Source organism: Camellia sinensis, chromosome 2 (assembly GCF_055761805.1).
Source record: "Camellia sinensis isolate YWXY chromosome 2, ASM5576180v1, whole genome shotgun sequence".
NCBI classification, from domain to species: Eukaryota; Viridiplantae; Streptophyta; class Magnoliopsida; order Ericales; family Theaceae; genus Camellia; species Camellia sinensis.
Genome location: NC_138962.1, coordinates 210915776 through 210936047, shown reverse-complemented (window position 1 = coordinate 210936047; position 20272 = coordinate 210915776). Strand labels below are relative to the sequence as shown.

Below are 20272 nucleotides of genomic sequence, written 5' to 3'. Positions count from 1 at the left end.
GCCCATCCAAATTATAAGATATAGTTACCCAAGTCTTAAAAAAACTCAGACTGAACTCGAGTTGCTCGGAATGAGCCCGATCGAGTTGCACCCGTAGGCATAACTGAGGTTTCCATGATTCTATCATCCCCCCTCCCTCTCTCGCTGTCGCTTTCTCTCTCTCTCTCTCTCTCGAGCTCGAGCTCGAGCTCGATCTCGGTCTCTCTCTCTCTCTAGCTGTCGGTCTCTCTCTCTCTCTCTCCCTTCCTCTATTTCGCCATTTCTCACACGTAGCTATAGGGTATACAGAGAAAAATTTGATGTCAAAAATCAAAATCAATGAACAAGAATCATTCAGAAGCATTGATTCATAAGTGCATTCATAAATCTATAATCTCTCAATATATTTATGGCCATACATACTGGATTGGTGTATGTTCTATCAACTGGAACAACCTGCCGAAACTGAGGTGTGTCTTCTTCGTCTTGTCTATTATGTGATTATTCCTAATTTGTCTATTTCAAGCAATTGTGTGCCCACCATGTGCTCGATCATATGCCAAAATGAAACGTACAGAGAGAAAGTGCTTCATCTCTTTTTTGTTTTCATACCCTTTTCATTCTTTGTTTCTGCATACATTCTTTGGTAAAGAAATCTACTTTTCTTATAAATCAATCCAAGGAACAAAACTGAGTTTTCTATGATTCTATCATTCTCATTTGATAAGATGGGTTATTATTAAATCATACCTATAGAAATCAGATAGAATTTATTGGAAGTTTGTCATGGCACCTTCTTTGTTCAGTGCACCACTTGTCGACAAATAATTGGAAGCTTTCACTGAGAAGAGAAACAAACCCAGGTTTCTTCTCAATTATGTTCACCTGAGGTCTGGGTTTCATGGTCTCCCTTCTTGAAACGTGTTTTCTTTGTAGTGTTTGAGTTGTGATTTATATATTGATTATAGGTTTGTAGCCATTGAATATGCCTACGATGTGTTTGTGAATATGTTCATAAGAGAACCTGCATGCTTACAACTTTGGAAATTAGCCATCTACGTTGGGCATAGAAAAACAAAATTGGTGGATTTGTAGATTTAAAGACACTACAATAAATTCAAAAACAAAGCATTGAAAAATTAAACCTTAAACCCAAAACGACCATCGATGGCCCCAGGTGTCTCTTTTTGGGCGGTTACTAGATTTTACACAACCAAAAGTTCATAGTATGTTGCCGATGACAGAAATTCTTTGAAAATTTATGTAGCATGATATTGTTTGTACTTTAGCTTTTGTCCTCATTGTGAGGTATACAACCTTCCATTTTTTCTCACATGTTTTATGTTATGGTGCAGTGAACTTTTCATCCTTTCATTTTCAAGAACAAAAAAAATATACACAGCTCTAATTTGGTGCAGGGTTCTGGCATTTTAATATTTCATATATTTTTTATATTTCATTTTGTATATTAGAAATATGCTTTTGTGACCCATAAATTAATTGGTGATTGTAATGTTTAGGGATTAGGACTTATAGTTCGAAGTATATGATCATAGCAGTGGCAAGAATTCGTAGGACTAACTCAAGAATGCATCACAAGTTAGGAATATTGTTGTTTCTTCATTACATTTCTTTTTAACTTAAGTTTTAATTCTTCTTCATGTATTGCTGGTGCTAATATGATATTTGAATTCTTATAGATGTCCTATAAATGTCTACTGTGTCCATTTGTCTTCATCATTGATCACTTGAATGAATATGCTAACTTGGACGTATCACTATAATCAGCGAAAATAATATTGAGGCCATTGATTAATTGCTAGAACACCTTTGTTTCCAATATGGCATTGATGCAAGAAATGAATTTGAACCCACCAAGGTTAAGAGAAGAACCAATTAGTATTTGAGTTAAAGGAATTAGTTCATGTTAAGTGACTGTAACTATACACATCAAAAGATTCCTTATTGAAATTTTCCATCCTATGTCTGGTTGCTGAGAAAAGGCAAAGACAGAAGAAGAAACTGGGCGTTATGAATCTTACATTTTACAACATTTTGGTTTCTAGAAAATAAAGAAACTATAGAACCCAAGTCATACAGTAGAATTAAGCTCTTCTTAGTGGATTTTTTCATGGACAAAACTACAAAATTTATCAATTTATTTGTCTTTTCTTACCTTTTTCCAGCAAACAACTGGACAAAATTAGAGCCAAAACAAATCAAAAAGGACCCAAATAGCTGGGATCATATCAAACTAAGGCATGAAAACAAAGAAAAAAGAAATCAGAAAAAGATAAAAACTCTATCGCGATCGAATTAGAAAAATATATTTTTTTAAAAATCATTGCAAAAACGCCAAACAACTACCTACTCACAATCAAAACAAAAAATTTTGAAGAATGAACCTCAAGAGTTTTAACACATTAGAAAATTTAGGGGAGGCATTAAATCAAACAGCAATTGCGTACATCAAATCTTACACTTTAATCTTTTCCGGTTAAAGATCCTGTTATGTTTGTTGTGATTTGTCGTAGCCAAAATGTCAATTGTGCGAACCAAACTCTTGTTGTTCGTTAGAGGATCTTATTAGTGCACTCTTTCCCCCAATTCACCGGTAAAGAAGAAAGAGATAATTTGAATGATGATGCACCAAAATGTAGTGTCGGTAGCCTACATGGACTGTCCATTAAATAATGGGAATAAGAAATCTTAAAAACTTCACCTTGATATAATCATCCCAAACTTTATCATCAGTTGTCACGATTTGGTTGAGTTTCATTCTAGCACCCTTTCTGGTCAATAAGATTTTTTATAGCCTTGTAGAGATTTCTTATTGTTTTGTGACGGTTCTTCAAAACATCTTTTCCATAATGAAATTTGAATTTCATATTGAATAAGTGATCGTCAATCTAATTCTCCTTGCCAACCTGCTCTAGCAGAGGTTTTCCAAATCCACGAACAATTCTAAACAAATCCTTTAAACATTCAAAAGCTTCTATTGAAATCTCCAACGCTTTTGAACCAAAACTTCAATTGTCTTGCCATATCTCATCCCATGAGCATAGATACAAACTTAAAATGATAAATAAATAAAGAAATACTAATCCAATCCTTGTTTAGGTTTGTCCACTTTAGCATATATTCTTCTTTATTGTAGGACCACATTTAAATCCACCAAAATCAGTTTAGAATTACATAAGCCAAAATTCCCCACACCCATCAACAACAGAAAAATAAAAATAAAAAAGTAGCCAAGAAAAAGTGAGAAGAAAAAGAGTGACGACATAAAGCAATCCTTTCAATCGGCTAACCCACAAAGTTTTATTTCAAGACAACAATGGGCCCATTTATCTTTTGGTCGACAGTTTCATGAAATGTAAGGTGTGGTTATGATTGATGAAATATAAAATAAGAAATATTTGTGTATTTTGTGTTGGAGATTTTCTCAAAAAAACATTGTATCCTTGCCTAGCTGTATTATTTCTATCAACAATAATGCGACCCCCACGTGCGTAAGCACGTGTGTCATGGCCTAAACCCGCCCCTATGGATTAAGGTTATAACCGGCCAATAATCATGATATTACCTACGACCTCAGTCAAAAATCAATTCATATGTAATAATAGGCGACCAAATTGCGGAAGCTATTTTTTTCAAAGATTGTCTAATGAGTTGTGCATACATGTCTAAATCAAAACATTCTCATATTCATATAATAACTCATACCATATGAACATTCATTTTAAGTATGTAATACTTACATCTAGGATTATTCAAAGTCAGTATTAACAAAAGCAAGGTCTTATACAGGTGTGGTCATACGTGACCACAAAAGTACAAAGGAAAAACAAAACAAAACTGAAGCCTCTTGCGTGAAGAGACCTTGGTGAATCCCTCAAAGCTCGGTTTCTCATTGCTCACTGGGGTTGGGGCTGGACATCCCGCTGCTCACTTACTGTTAGAATTTACCATTCACACTCACCTACTACACTCCACCTACCACCAATTCACCCTCACCTACTCCTCACCTACTACCCAAACCCTCTCCTATATAATGCCACTCTGATTTGTAATACAAAACAACATCAACAAAGCAATCAATAATACATATATTTCAACATGGTATCAGAGCAATAGGTTAGCTCTTGGTGAGCTTCACCTTCCGGCGGGCGGCAACCTTGCCTTCACCGCCCGCCGGACCCTAACCTGTTACATAATCAAATCTCAAACAGACCGGCTTCTCCATCCTCGTCACAGGCGCCGCCGGCTTCGTCGGCACCCACTCCTTCCTCGCATTGCCAGAACAGCCGTCTCGATCACTCTCTTCCTCTACCTTCTGTTCTCAAAAGTTCCTTCAAGGTCGTCCATGGCCCCCCTAGCTCCGCCGCCGGCAATCCAGATGAGATCGCGAAGCTCTTTCCTGGCCTATTTGGGCAGCCATCGGCAATGTTGGTGCCAGGCGAATCGTCCGAGTTTCCCTCAGGATCGTTGCAAAGGAAGCACGGTGTACGGCTTCAGGGGTGGACCAGCTGGAATCATGAAGTGCAAATATGTGGTGTTGACTCCAGAGTTCATTTACCCGTACAGAAATCAGAGTGGCATTATATAGGAGAGGGTTTGGGTAGTAGGTGAGGAGTAGGTGAGGGTGAATTGGTGGTAGGTGGAGTGTAGTAGGTGAGTGTGAATGGTAAATTCTAACATGTTGAAATATATGTATTATTGATTGCTTTGTTGATGTTGTTTTGTATTACAAATCAGAGTGGCATTATATAGGAGAGGGTTTGGGTAGTAGGTGAGGAGTAGGTGAGGGTGAATTGGTGGTAGGTGGAGTGTAGTAGGTGAGTGTGAATGGTAAATTCTAACATAAATATATGTATTATTGATTGCTTTGTTGATGTTGTTTTGTATTACAAATCAGAGTGGCATTATATAGGAGAGGGTTTGGGTAGTAGGTGAGGAGTAGGTGAGGGTGAATTGGTGGTAGGTGGAGTGTAGTAGGTGAGTGTGAATGGTAAATTCTAACAGCCCCCCGCAAACTCAAGGAGGATAGAAACTAACCAACTTGAGTTTGAAGAGAGGAACAAAACAAGAAAATACATAAAAATAAACAAGAAAATACATAAAAAGAAAAAAAAAAGATAGGAGACACTAATGGTGGTGCCATAACGGTGTAGAGGACACTGAAGGGGGTGTCATAACGGTGTAGAAGACAGTTTATGGGGTCATGTCGTACCCTTGTAGAAACTAACCGGAATCAATGTCGGGACAGTTTACAGAGTCTTGTCGGACCCATAAAGGAGCTAACCGAAATTAATGTCGGGACAGTTTACAGAGTCTTGTCGGACCCATAAAGGAGCTAACCGGAATCAATGTCGGGACAGTTTACAGAGTCTTGTCGGACCCATAAAGGAGCTAACCGGAATCAATGTCGGGACAGTTTATAGGGTCATGTCGGACCGCTGTAAAAGTGGCACCCTCAAAAGGTGTGCCCAAATTTTTTTTTCAAAAGGCGTGCCATCAAAAGGCGTGCCCACTTTATCAAAAGATGTGCCATGAAAAGGCGTGCCAGTTTGTCGGGCGGCAAGAGGCGCACGATGCGCGTGGCTGGCCCTGGCTATTTAAAACAAGGTTGAGGCGAAGGCTGTGCATACGAGTCTGAAACCTCTGAACGCTCGGAGAGCTTGTCTTTGCAAATCTTGAAACACCCGGAAACCAACCCTTCTCTGAAACACTTAGCAACTCAAAAACATGGCCTCTTCTTCCCGTCCAGTTACCCAGAACCTGCTCACGCTCTTTCCAGAACTGAACGAGCCCACAAGAGAAATAACTGGTGCGGTGGCCAGTGAACCGCAACCAAACACCTCTGGTTTTTCTCCATTGAACTTTCCGATGCGGTCGGTGGAGCAAAAAATGGCGATGCAAACTGATATTGAGGCTAATCAGTATACGCTGAAGTCATGCGTGGAAACCATGACGGCGGTCACAAATTTGTCGAACCGGCTGCAGAGTAGGACAAATGAGGTGCAGCATTTAAACTCCCAGCTGGCTCTGCTCCAACGCATGTATAAGGATGCGCGAGCAGAGATAAGCGTGCTAAGGACAGAAAACAAGGAGCTGAAGCGGAAGGCCACCGTGATGTTCCGATTTGGAGGACCGCCATATGCGGCAGTGGAGGAGCAGGGAGTAAATGTGCTCGGTGGCGTGGGAAATCCGGAGGCAACACCGGCAAGGGCCGTCCAGGACGGAGGCAAGAAGAAGAGACCGGCGGCAGAGTAGGTCGGTGGGTGGCGGCCTGCAGAAAAGAAAACAAATCTGTTGTTTTGTATTACAAATCAGAGTGGCATTATATAGGAGAGGGTTTGGGTAGTAGGTGAGGAGTAGGTGAGGGTGAATTGGTGGTAGGTGGAGTGTAGTAGGTGAGTGTGAATGGTAAATTCTAACACTTACATACATATAAATAAGGAATGAGCTAATGCCTAGTGAATAATACCAAAGTAAAGGAGTTCATGAATGAGATTCATTTAACAGTCAGTGATAAACTAGACTTATTGATCAATATCAACTTGAAACGACCTTGGGTCCAACATAACATACAAATACTCATGTACCAAACGACCTCAGGTCCAATCTGTATTTGCAAACGACTCTTGGTCCATTTCATAGGCAAAACGACCTTAGGTCCAACTAATCCATTTCGTATTCGCATTTATGCGTACTCATGACCCATGGTCATGTTCTCATTCATCCTTGTATTCTAAACGACCTTAGGTCCATTCCATTCCTTATTCGCACTTGTGCGCATTCATGATTCATGATCTTGTTCTCATTCATTCTCGCATTCAAAACGACCTTAGGTCCAAACATTCCTGTGCGGCTTTTGACCCATTTAACAATTGTACATAACAGCCTTGGGCCCATTTAACAATCATACATAACGGCCTTAGGCCCATTTTATGCCCTTTTTAAGTGAACCGAACGGCCATAGGCCCTTTCTTAATCATATATTTATTGCTCCATATATTTCATCACGAATCAAGCGGATAGAATTCTCATTCACAGTTTCAAATTGGAACTTTAGAAACTTACCACACAGGTAACATTTAGAAAATGATACATACACAAAAATATATTTACTACGATATTACTCACAATGTTCTGGTGCATGATTCCCCCTTGCACTTGACCCTACATAATTTATAACACACTGGGTCATAATATAATTCAATCCGTTCTTTAATTTGCTTGACATTCTTAGGCTTCTTTCGTGTCCTTTAATTCATTTAGGATGTTCAATACATGCCTAAGAGTGCTTAGAGATGAAAGAGAACGGAAAACGAATCATAAAACAACTTTTCAAAATTTCTGAAACAGGGCTCTCCGCTTGAGCGCATCTTTGGCCGCTCGAGTGGTCTGTAAAACTCTGTAAAACTTCTAGTTGCATGAATTTTCCGCTCGATGGTCGCTCTAGCGGAATACTGAGTAAAAAGGGTGCTCGCTCGAGCGCTACTTTTGTCGCTCGAGCGGTCTATAAAATTTTGCAAACTTCTAGGAGCTCAATTTTTTACGCTTGAGTGATACTTTTCATGCTCGAGCGGACATGACGAATTCTGAAATTTTCAGAACTCTGGGCAAGTTTGGGAAGATCCAAAAAAGCCAAAAAGTCAAAAAGTTACTCAAAAAGCTAAAAAGTTAATACTATTCACCAAAAGTCAACAATTACGGCTGCACAACTCCCAATTCAAATTTTTCCCTACAAATCAATTTTTACAATTTTTTATTACACATTTTTCAATAAAAAGTCAAAAAGTTAACCCAAACATCCATATTTTCAACCTCAATTTTTTAGTCCAAAAAGACAAAAAGTGCACTTTTTTAGTCTTCCCAAACTTGGCCTCTGTTTGAAGTTCAAAACACACTCCCAAAGGCCCAAAACTTGCAATTTGGTACCAAATCATGGAAAAACATTACGTAGCATGAAAACTTAGATAGTTTGAAGCCAATTGTCCCAAAACCATGATCAAATTCTCAAATTATTTCATTTTCTCCTTGACAACTTCAAAACACATGCAACCAAGCTACATACCTCCATGGATTATGCATGCATGTAACTCATTGACTCTCACTCCATTTCAAATGGTACAAATGATGCTTATAATCATGAAGCTCAACAAAACTATGCATGCATGAGTGATTTGATGCTCAATTTTTCATGATTATGCATATACATGGCAATTCTTTACATGCATGGTTATGTTGTCTTCAATATTATCATATATCATTCAAATCTTGTTCTTGATTGTCAATTCTCTTTGAGTTCACATAATTGAAGGCTTAAACTCATGGATTAAGGGTTGATTACTCACCTAGAGGTTCCAATTTCCCTCAAATATAGTTAGATCTTTTGCTAATCCACTTAAATCTCCAATTCCCTTGCTAAATCTTCAATGTTAAGCCTCTCCTCTCTCTAGAATCGGCTCACTCTCTCTCTAGAGTGTTTATTTTCAGATTTTGAGCTCATGTAATGAGCTTAAGCACTAAAAGTTTCTATATATACACCTTTCAAATCAACCTTAATTAGCACTAATCAATTGTGCTTAATTTGATCACTTTAATCTAATTAATTCATTCATAATCAACTTTTAATTAACTTTCACCGTAGGCTCTAAAAATCATGCTAATCGCAAAAATACAGTCAATTTCGGCTTCTATCGCCTCTACGGCCTTCAATTTAATTTTTATAAGAGAAAATTCAAACAGATTTTCCTACGGTGAACAGATAGGATTTCAAAAACACATTTCATCACATAAATGGCATTCAAAATCATATAAAGCTCATAATTATAAGCATAATTAAGATTAATTAGCATAATACAGAGTAGGGTTGTCACAGCGTGTGGGTCCAACTAGTCTATAACCTATATATAACTCTCCCTTCTTGAAGGTTCCTGTTTCGGTGATGACTTTGAAGACCCACATCTTCCACCAATCCTGTCATTTGACTCCTGAAGAGCTCCTTCTTGAAGGTCCTGTTGCTTGTGGTCTTCTTGAAACGGTAATGGTGGTGTATGCGCTTTGTGCAAGAGTTATCTAGGAGTTGTTTTAAATTATCCATTTTGGGAGTAGATTAAACTAACTAGATTTTCCAACCCCCACTTCTCTTCTTTCTGTTGATTGCTGTATTTTTCATTTCTTTGTTCTTGTTTAAGTTCTTGTAACTGATAGCAAGTGACAATTTGATTGAATAAATATATATTCTTTTCTGGTCAAATCCTTCTTTGCTTAATTACCTCCATGGAAGTCCTTAATCTGTTTAATGCTATCTTATTGTCCATTTCACCCTTCTTGTGCGGAGAGAATATCAGTTGAACCAGGTGGCTATCTTGTTCGCACCGTTTGAAGATTGAAGGTCGATCCTAGAAATTTCCTATTCAATGAGTTCTATTTGAACGAAATCATCAGCCACTGCTCTCACTGTGGCCTGTTAAGAGAGGAAATCACCGGAGGTACAATGCCTACACTAGTTCCCCGCTTCGTCACCATCGTCACCGTGCTGCAGAGATGAAGATATAGGTATTTTGTATCCAGCTTTGTATGTTTTTGGTGTGCAATCTTCTGGCTGCCTGTTTGTCTTATATTGGGATATGGATACCTAATTTGTATTTATTGGTGTTTGTTTGTATTTATTACTATTTGTTAGTGCAATAGACAAATTATGCACACTATATGCTTGACAAAATGCCTGACTAGTTGTCTGATTAAGCCAAACCCAATTTATAAACCAGCAAATTAATGGGTCTCAATAATTTAAATTCTATTATTTGATGGTCAAAGTACCATAACATTCTGATAAATTCACAACTTCAGATAGCTAGAACTCGAAAGGGTTTCAAGATTAAAGGTTATTTAAAGCAAAAGATAGCTTTTTTCAATATGGGTTTTGAATTTTGAAACCGAAATTGGATTCTGACAGATAGGAAAGTTGTTTTCTTTGTTTCTTGGAAGTTAGCAAAAACCACCAAAGAACATTAAATTCACTAACAACTTCCCAAAAAGAAACACCAAAGAACAATCTAGAACCAAAAACAGACTGAAAAAAACTAAAGCGCTTGTTGTAGAATTGAAAATTGAAAATTATGAGATTATGTATATATATGTCTATATACAAAGAAACCTACCAAACCCAGATTGTATTGAATTAGAAAGAACAAGGAAATATGGAAGTCATAATAAATGATAATTCAAAAGTGCTTAAATATAGTTTACCCACAAGAAAACAAAATTAACAGATTGCTATAATACTTGATAGAAAGATTTATCAAAATAATAATAATAATAATAATAATAATAATAATAATAATAATAATAATAATAATAATAATAATTGATAGAAAGCCCCGAAGAGAAAAAGCATACAAAAAAAAGAGTAAACTTTGAGTTTTTATTGGTATAGACCTGTGAGAGACAACTGATTTTGTTAATATGCACTGTTGCTTATCTTTGTGATTATGAGATGCCAATTGATGTTTACATATGATTTACTGAAATAACATTGTCAATTACAGATTGTCAAGATCTTGAAATTCGTAATCTCTTTTTGCTTCTTCATCACATGTCCTTAAGAGCAAGCCTTAAGATGCCTTAGTTGTGAATAGATTTGTATAATGCTATTGAAGATATGCTCATCCTATCACCAAATCTGCACAAATAACAACAAAAAGAATAAGGAGCTGAAGGAGATAGAGTTATTGAGTAGACAAATTCAATTACCACCAGTGAACTTAATATGAAAACTAAATCAAATGGAATCACCAAACATTTTAGCATTCACAATTGCAGCAACAATAGCTATATACATACAATTACTATTGGCAACCAAATATAGAGGGTTATAAATATCCAAATTCCAGCAAGCTTTCAATTATGTTGTCTAATGGTTTAAGTGTACATGTGGTGGTGGGTTTATTGTTTTTCTCTCTAAAACTAATACCAGCCTACTAAAAGGGTCATTAAGCATGGAGAAGCCTTCCATTTCTGATTTTGAGACGTGCACATGCACACACAAAGCCCCACACACATTGCCACCTTATTGTACCACTATCAGTCAAAAGTTTTTGATGGCATTCAGTTTTTTAAATTTATTTTTGTTGTTCTTCTTACATGGAGATTGCATCTTTCTCAAAGTTTTTGCATCTTTTTTATGGCATGCTATTTGGTTATCTAGGCCTTGGAATTTTGTGCCAAATGACTCTACATTAGTCTATATATCTCATTTTCTCGTCGATTTTGAGAATTTAATAACTCTCTAATTCTCTGTCTTTTACAACCAATTCTATACATATCCCAACTTCCTAAATTACGTCTGTGCTTACAGTTCATTGATTGCAAATCAGCCAATAGTGATAGCTTTTTGGTGCTTCTGTTTTTTTTTCCTCAGGCCCCGTTTGTTTGGGATTATAGGGAGGGGATTGGGATTACTAATCCTTTGGTATTACTAATGGGGTGCTTGTTTTGAGAGATGGGGAGGGGACTATTAATCCCTTGGTATTAGTAGTCCCCTTGGAAGGGGGATTGGTAAGGAGGAGATAGAGATGGTATTAGAAAAATAGTGAGGGGATTAGAATTTTTTTTTATTTTTTTTATATTGGGAATTTTTTTTAAATATAATGTTTAATTTTTTATATTTTTATATTTTTTTATTATTTTATATAAAAATAATTTAACAATTCCTCACTATTAATCCCCTCACTAACAATCCCCTCACTATTAATCCCCTCACTATGAATCCCCTCCATTCTCTCTCTTTTCTCTTTTGTTTGTAACTTCTAGATTTTGTGATTCCATTTATATAGAGCCAATTCCAATAAAAAGGTACAAGATTAAGTGGATTCAAATTGAATAATGATGCAAATTCTGAAAATGCTTTTATTGAAGTGTTGAAAATATACCCGTATACATAGCAGGAATAAAATGGTTAGCATATAAAACTACCATGTTGCTTTCATTGTACAGTGATGGTTAATGTCACGGGTTGTACTGATTAGAGACCACAATAGCTTAATTTAATGGTGCATCTTTATCAATAGAAGTCATTTCCTTTCTTGAAATATAATGCTTAAAAAAGCAGTTGATTGTGCAATGTTTTTTAATCCCAAGTAAGTTGGGATTTGAATAGATTACCGTTTAGTTAGAAAAAAAAGTGGGTACAATGAGGCCACGAACTGTTGCCATTGCCAAGGAAAATATAAAATATTCACTCCAGTTGAAGACCACATAATCAACTGAAACTTTGCCACTTAAATTTAAAACATATAAATGCATGCCAAACCTCATCTTTGTGCTATATTTGAACTTTGTGTGTGTGTTATGTGTGCCCATTCTATGACACCCAAATACATGGTGCGCACTTCATTAGTGAATTCTGTGTTGGTCTTTGAGACAATGTTACTCTTTAGTAAATTTGTATTACTAACTTGCTCATGACTTTGATGATTAGCAACGTATTCAAAAGAGATAAGGCCTTCATGTATTTTTTAGTTCCAGCATTGACAATTTCACATGGTTCATAAGGAGTTGTTCCTAATATTTGAGTAAACTCTTCTTATTCGTTTCTTCTTCTTCTCTACATTGATATCAATGGTTTGTAGGGAATTGTTCCAAATGTTTGTGTAGATTCTTGTCATTCATTTCTTTTTCTTTATTTATTATTATTTTGGGTGCAAAATGTTGCCATTCACTTCATATTGCATTCTTCGAACCATTGAGAGACTTTGAAAATTTTAAAATATCCAATTGGATCGAGAAGAGCAGCATACTATTTCTATTTCAAACTCAGAATGGGTTGCATGTTGAACTCTGACCAACGGGTATTTTTGTTACATTGAGTTCTGTTCAATGTTTGAGATTAGATGCAAACATAAATTATGAAGAACTTATTTTAGTGGTTCTACGTGATTCTACAAAAAATCAAAGATACTTGTATGCATTTGAATTATGAAAATATGCCTTACACTTTTCTTTTTTAGGAGTTCGACCGTCTTGTGCCCTATCTTAACTAATATACCGTGTTTTGTATTCCATCTTTGCCTGCTTAAACTTTTTGAACATCTCTAAGTATCATGGTCAAAATTCATCATTGGTATCTAATGAGATTTGATTCAAATATGTGAGAGAAACCATTAGCCAGGTGATAAGCTCACGGTATAAGAAATTTTTTTTAACTAATTTTTCTATCCCAATATTTGCTCTTCGTGGATTGAGCCCATACTTTTAAAATTTATTTGGCAGATTGAGTTTGTAATCAAATGAATCTGTTGGATAAACTTGATGTTTAGTCCACCCCTCTCAACACCCTCGGTTGAATGTGAAGTTGTAGAAATTTAATGTATAAAGAGAAAAAGAGAATTGTATTATTGATTGATATTTGTAATTGTTGATTTCTATTACAATGATTCATGATTCCTATATATAGACGAGGGTGAGTGTGTAGTAGGTAAGGAGTAGGTGAAGTGGAGGTGGTAGTGGTGTAATGGGTTAGGTTTAGTGGAGTAGGTGAGGTGGTAGTGGTGTAGTGGGTTAGGTTTAGTGGAGTAGGTTTAAGTGGGTGAAGTAGGTGGAGAGTAGGTGGATTTTAACAGCCCCCCGCAAACTCAAGGGGGATAGGAACTAACCAACTTGAGTTTGGAGAGAGTAACAAAACAAGAAAATACATAAAAATAAAAGAGGATAAGAGACACTGTATGGTCGTGTCAGACCATTGGTGAAGACACTGGATGGTGGTGTCATAACGTTGTAGAGGACACTGTATGGGGGTGTCAAAACCATGTAGAGGACACTGTATGGTGGTGTCATAACGGTGTAGAGGACACTGGATGGCGGTGTCAGACCAATGTAGAAGACTGTTTATGGGGTCATGTCGGACCGTTGTAGCAGACAATGTTCTGACAGTTGTTGTGACAGTTTACAGAGTCTTGCTGGACCCTTGTAGAAACTAACCGGAATCAATGTCGGGACAGTTTACAGAGTCTTGTCGGACCCATAAAGGAGCTAACCGGAATCAATGTCGGGACAGTTTACAGAGTCTTGTCGGACCCATGAAGGAGCTAACCGGAATTAATGTCGGGACAGTTTACAGAGTCTTGTCGGACCCATAAAGGAGCTAACCGGAATCAATGTCGGGACAGTTTATAGAGTCTTGTCGGACCCTTAAAAAGTCGTACCCTCAAAAGGTGTGCCCAATCTTTCAAAAGGCGTGCCATCAAAAGGCGTGCCCAATCCATAAAAAGGCGTGCCATCAAAAGGCGCGCCCACTTCATCAAAAGACGTGCCCGACAGAAAGCGTCGAGCCATCAAAAGGGGCGCCTGACACGCGGCGATGCACGTGATTGACAGAGCGCGTGTCGGCCTCGTCGTCTCTGTCTTTATAAACCAAAGCGAAGTCTGAGGCTTGGAAGCATAACAAACCAGTTGAAACCTCTTCGTTCTCTGTAACATTTTGTAACCAACCCTTCTCTGAAACACTCAGCAACCCAAAAACATGGCTTCTTCTTCCCGTTCAGCTACCCAGAACATAGCCTCCTCTTCCCGTGGTCTGCTTACGCTCTTTCCAGAACTGAACGAGTCCACAAGAGAAATAACTGGTGCGGTGGCCCGTGAACCTCAACCAAACACCTCTGGTTTTGCTCCGTTGAACTTTCCGATGCGGTCGGTGGAGCAAAAAATGGCGGTACAAACTGATATTGAGGCCAATCAGTATACTCTGAAGTCATGTGTGGAAACCATGACTGCGGTCACAAACTTGTCGCACCGGCTGCAGAGCAGGACAAATGAGGTGCAACAGTTAAACTCCCAGCTGGCTCTGCTCCAACGCATGTATAAGGATGCGCGAGCAGAGATAAGTGTGCTAAAGACAGAAAACAAGGAGCTGAAGCGGAAGGCCACCGTGATGTTCCGATTTGGAGGTCCACCATATGCTGTAGTGGAGGAGCTTGGGGGAGTGAACGTGCTCGGCGGCGTAGGAAACACGGAGGCAGCACCGGCAAGGGCCGCCCAGGACGGAGGCAAGAAGAAGAGACCGGCGGCAGAGTAGAGAAGAAAAATCCCGCCTGTGGATGTGGTTGTTTGGTTTTTTTTTTTTTTTTTTTTTTTTTTTTTTTTTTTTTGGTGTAAAATTGTGATCAGGGCGAAATCCCGATAGAAATAAAATGAGTGTATTGTGCAAATCCGAATGGCTTGAAGGTACAAGACTGAGCAGAAAAATTAGATGGAATGAATTTTTTTTTTTTAATAATAAAAAATTGAGGTTCAAGGAAAAGTTGGGCTGTAGAAAGAAGAAAAAGAAAAAGTAGCACCCACGTGAGTTTCATCCAATTTTTTATATATATAAGATAAAAAAAAAAGGTTTGGACGGTGGAAAAATATTTTAAAATAGAAAAAATTATATAATATAGTTATCTCTTTGAAACTATATGCTGGTGTTGATCAAAAAAGTGGGCCAAATTACCAATACCGCCAATCTTGTAGACATCCTGAAGTGGGAGACGAAGAGGCTTGTCTGATGGGCTCTTGGGCTCTGTAATCATGTCGAGGGCATCAAGAAGGGTTGGGCCCTTGTACCATGTTACCGGTGTAGAAGACACTGTATGAGTGTGTATATAGACTGCCCAAAAGATATACATGGATATAGATATCGAGCCCTCAAAAGTCGTGCCCTATTTTGTGGCTTGGAATAGCAGGGGATTGAAACCAGACGCAAGGAAGGCCGGTGTCGCGACGGAGCTTTGGCAAAGGGACATCGACGTGCAAGCGGTGGTGGTCTCCGGCGACTGAACAGTAGTGCACTCAGAAAGGAAATTTCAAGGTATGTGTAGAAAAATTTTAGCAGATTAGGTTGAGGTCCGGCGGACGGCCAAGGCGAGGTTGCCGCCCGCCGGTGAAGCGAAAAATACTAAGTGCTTAACCTTGCTCTGATACCATGTAGAAATTTAATGTATAAAGAGAAAAAGAGAATTGTATTATTGATTGATATTTGTAATTGTTGATTTCTATTACAATGATTCATGATTCCTATATATAGACGAGGGTGAGTGTGTAGTAGGTAAGGAGTAGGTGAAGTGGAGGTGGTAGTGGTGTAATGGGTTAGGTTTAGTGGAGTAGGTGAGGTGGTAGTGGTGTAGTGGGTTAGGTTTAGTGGAGTAGGTTTAAGTGGGTGAAGTAGGTGGAGAGTAGGTGGATTTTAACAGAAGTTGTTGCCCATACATTGACATATATACTACAGACAAGTTTCCTAGCAAGGAATTAGCTGAAAATCAGTTTTCCCTGCTCTACTTTATTTTCATTGTGTTTTGATTCTGTAATTTCCTTTTTTTTCCTTTTTGTTGATTTTCTTCAGGTTGGCAACATGGAATCCAAGAAGGGGCAGCTGATTGGGATGAAAATTGGGACAAGTTTGAGGATGAAGGTGTGTCAAACAGTTTTCATATTGGATTAAGTGGACATTTAGCTTGAGTATCTTTTTGTCAAGAAGTGTTTGATGATGGATCTTTGAGTGTCTGCACTACTTGTTACTCTTCTTGTCATTTATAATGCATCTAATGCCTCCCTTTTTTGATTGGCCTAAATGTTTTGTGGATTAAAAATTTTCTGGTATAGGGAATGTGAAGCCAAGATGTGCAAGTTGTAGTTGTATTGTAATTTTGATGAACTCTTGCCACTGCCAAGTTTCACAGTCAAAGAGCTCACTATTGATGTGGAAAATGTTGTAGCTCCTCTTCAGTTGTCAGTAAAGCATCTTCCACAAAAGAGGGTGTACATGTTTCATCAACAAATGCTGATCGTAACTCAGAAACGCCACCAAGTGGAGGGGAAAGGATTGCCGATGATGCTCATAGCGAAGACAGCGTAGAACTTCAGTGCAGATGGTTCACCCCATGCTAGAGAGACTCAGAGGTGCATGTTTCAATTTGCATCTTTTTTATATTTTCCTTCTGCGTTGGATTTGAAATTTTTTATTGGTGTCCGAACCTTTAAACCATTGCATGGCATCTATCTACACCTATTGTTTTATTCGAAAATCTGAATTTCTACATGATTTTATTGGTGCACTGAACACGGGAGTGTTGAATCTGTGTTCTCTGGGGACAGAAGTGTTGATGAACGAAACTGGGGTGCATTTGACGCACATTATGATACCGACTTAGGCTGGGACTTCAGTTCTGGACCTATAAAGGTATATGAATACTTCTTGATTTGAGTGGCAATCCAGTTTGCTCTGTGCATTAATTAGAGATGCAGTGCAGCCATGCATGATGAATGTGAAGTTTTGATCCATATCCCTTCGATCATTCTGTCTCTTTTTTCTTTGGCGTTGTCCATGAGAATCCTTTTTCCAGAATTTTGGTTTAATGTTCTTTTGTAGATCATGTTTTTTCCTCTAAAAAAAAAAAAAGAATAAAATATTTCATGCATGTGAAGTTTTGCTCCATATCCTTAAAGTATATTCTGAAATATTTTTGACTTACCATAAAGAAAGGGATGTTTGTGTGTATATAGTTTCTGTCTACAATAGGGAATTACAACATTGCCAAGGCAATTAGAAAGTAAAATTAATGGAGTATTGTTTTCAAATAAATCAGTAGTTGCTTGGCTATTCAAAGCGACAAGCAAGGACACACATACATATATCGCATATAATTACTGTCATTTATTTCATTTCTCTTAATAAAAATGTACTATATTAATTTTTCTCTATACATAATCTTACGGATATATTTCAATTATCTACGTTAACAACGTCGCGACCCCCACGCGCAGAGCCCGTTTTCAACTAGTTTATTTTTTAAGAAATGATTTATGGTAAAATAGATTTATGATTTGGGCTTTCTTTGTTTTGTGCTTTTCTTGCTAGAGCAAAAACCATCAGGCTTTGTAGAGTTTGAGAAACACAAAACCCAATCATACATTATTCTAGAATGTATGATTGGGCGGGCAGGTGCGATCAATCGGTGGGGCTGGACTCCTCCGACTTCGAGCTTTGTCTTTCCAGACTCTGGTTCTGTGTGCAAATCAAATTTGATAATTCCAATAACTCTTAATTGAATTTTGTATGTTAATGTTTGTTCTTCTGTCTTTGGAGTTCAATAGTGTGGGTTTGTACTCATATTACTTCATGTTGTTTAGATTCAATAAATTCCCTATTAAATTGTACACGAAGTAAATAATATGCAGGCTGATGAGCAGCAGTAGTTATGGATTGTCATAGGTTTTTGCTCAGACTTATGTCTTTAGTTGGCTTTTCTTGTCAATACGTGCTTAATTCTTTAATGGACTATTGGTATAAAGAAATTTTCCTTGTACCAAAAAAATAAAATAAAAGTAGTAAGTTTCCTTTTCTAATGAACTATAAAAACATATTTCTGCATTTTAGTTTTATGGACAAATAAATGGACTGGCACTTAGCATTAATTTTCCCTTTCGAATGAATTATAAAAACATAATTCTGCATTTTAATTTATGCACAAATAAGTGGACTGGCACTTGGCATTTCGCCACTGTTGTAATCATAGTTTCATTCTTTTTATTCAGCTGCATATGAATGTACGATGCAAGCCTGCAAGGTGTTAACCTGACTTTGATTCCTCTTTTTTCATCTTTGATTGAGGCTTATTAATTTAGTGCATTTGCAATCCAGTTTTGGTACTAAAGAGTGGCACATTAAACACTAAAGAGTTGTTGTTGAGTTCTTGTAGCTGCTAGGTGCTCTGTATACTGTTATGAGCAGCAGTAGTAGCTTGACAAGGTTGTTATACAAACTGTTTGGTTCATGGTATGTCAAATGGTCTATGTTACTCGTAAGTCCTGCCTATTCTAAATTTTTTGGGTAATTCTGCCTATTCTAAATTCAACATTGTAGTAATGACCTCTCTATTGAATTCATTCTCTACAAAGTTATTTTTTATGTCTTTAGAATTCAAATATGAATTTCAGAAAATTTGAGACCTTTGTATGGCCAGTCTATTACGAGTCTGGTTTTATAATTTGAATATTTTTTTTTGTAAAAAATATTGTGTAATTTTGTGTATATTATTTTTTTAAAAAAATTAGATCGATTTGATAATCATGGCTTATTATTCGTTGTAATGAAATTCCCTATTCATGCTTTACTTTCTCTCTTATTTTAGCACTCTGTCCTTTTCTTTTAATTATGTTGTGAGGAAAAAAGTATTGAACATACCAATTTGCATTAGCAGCTCTATGATAGAAGATTTATTTAGTGCTCATATATTCATTTTAGTATGATGTTGATTCTAAGCTCACTATTAGGATTTGGCCTACAGTTCAGAAAAAGCTTATAAAATAGAGAATAGGACAAATAGGATCTTCTACTATCCACAAATCTTGTGTACTGGGGATTTTCCATTATTGAGTATTTTTCTATGTGTTGTCCATTCCCATGTTGTATTTGTGCTTGGTTTGTAGGGTTCGAAAGATGGACAAGAGTTGGATGATGATAAAGGATAGGTTGAAAAGTAAAGAGTATCAACAAGGTATTCAGTCATTTATTGAATTTGCTATGAAGAATTTAGGTCTACATGATGACATTCGTTGTCCATGTGTCGATTGCTTGAATGGCACAAAATTTAGTCGACAAGTTGTATGGTTGCACTTGATTTGAAGAGGAATCGCGTGTTCTTATAGAACTTGGGTGCAACACGGGAAACATGTTCCCATGTGTCGTGATGATATTGTCATTATTGTTTTGAATTCAAGCCAATAGGATATTCATTAAGGTTTTGAGTTCTCACTTTCATTTTAATATGCTTCGGCTGTGTTCATGAAATTTATGTTCTTAATAGTAAAAAGCATTAGCATCAAAGAATTGATCTGAAAATTCTTCATTTGCATACTCAGTTCAAAGTTTGGGGTATTGTCAAGTGAGACATGTCTTGTTTATAAATAAATGGTTTGTGTATATCATTTTCATTGTTGCTTATGGGTTTTGTTTAATTTGAAATTTTGTTTCCATACTGTCAATAGGTTTTGATGTGTAAATGTATAAGCACATGTTTTTTATGAAATATTCATTTTCCCTGAATTGATTAGGAATACTCACTGGCAGTTTATCAATTATGAAACAGTTAAACAGAGTACCTAAATGGTTGGGTTTCACATAGAGTAGATTAGCACAGCAACCTTGGTTTTCGCAAACATTTATTTAAGTTAATTAAAAAATAATAATAATCCAGCATAAATAATCCAACTTAGTCAAAAACGGCATTCAAGAGGCAAAAATGTAAAA

At 37.1% G+C, this 20272-nt stretch overlaps 2 long non-coding RNA genes across 5 annotated transcripts; one reads left to right on the top strand and one right to left on the bottom strand.

Moving 5' to 3' along the window:
• Nucleotides 1–193: 193 nt before the first annotated feature.
• LOC114288343 (uncharacterized) lies at nt 194–19966 on the top strand. 4 transcript variants are annotated; one of them, XR_014362446.1, is made up of 5 exons: nt 194–449; nt 8921–9549; nt 16367–16435; nt 16627–17203; nt 18559–19966. It is a non-coding gene; the product is annotated as an uncharacterized LOC114288343 (long non-coding RNA). The 4 variants fall into 4 exon arrangements; XR_014362447.1 differs by lacking the exon at nt 194–449 and adding an exon at nt 479–842; XR_014362445.1 differs by lacking the exon at nt 194–449 and adding an exon at nt 479–869.
• LOC145820597 (uncharacterized) lies at nt 6613–8011 on the bottom strand. Its single transcript, XR_014362448.1, has 2 exons — nt 7872–8011; nt 6613–7601 (listed from the first exon to the last, which is right to left on the bottom strand). It is a non-coding gene; the product is annotated as an uncharacterized LOC145820597 (long non-coding RNA).
• Nucleotides 19967–20272: the final 306 nt, after the last annotated feature.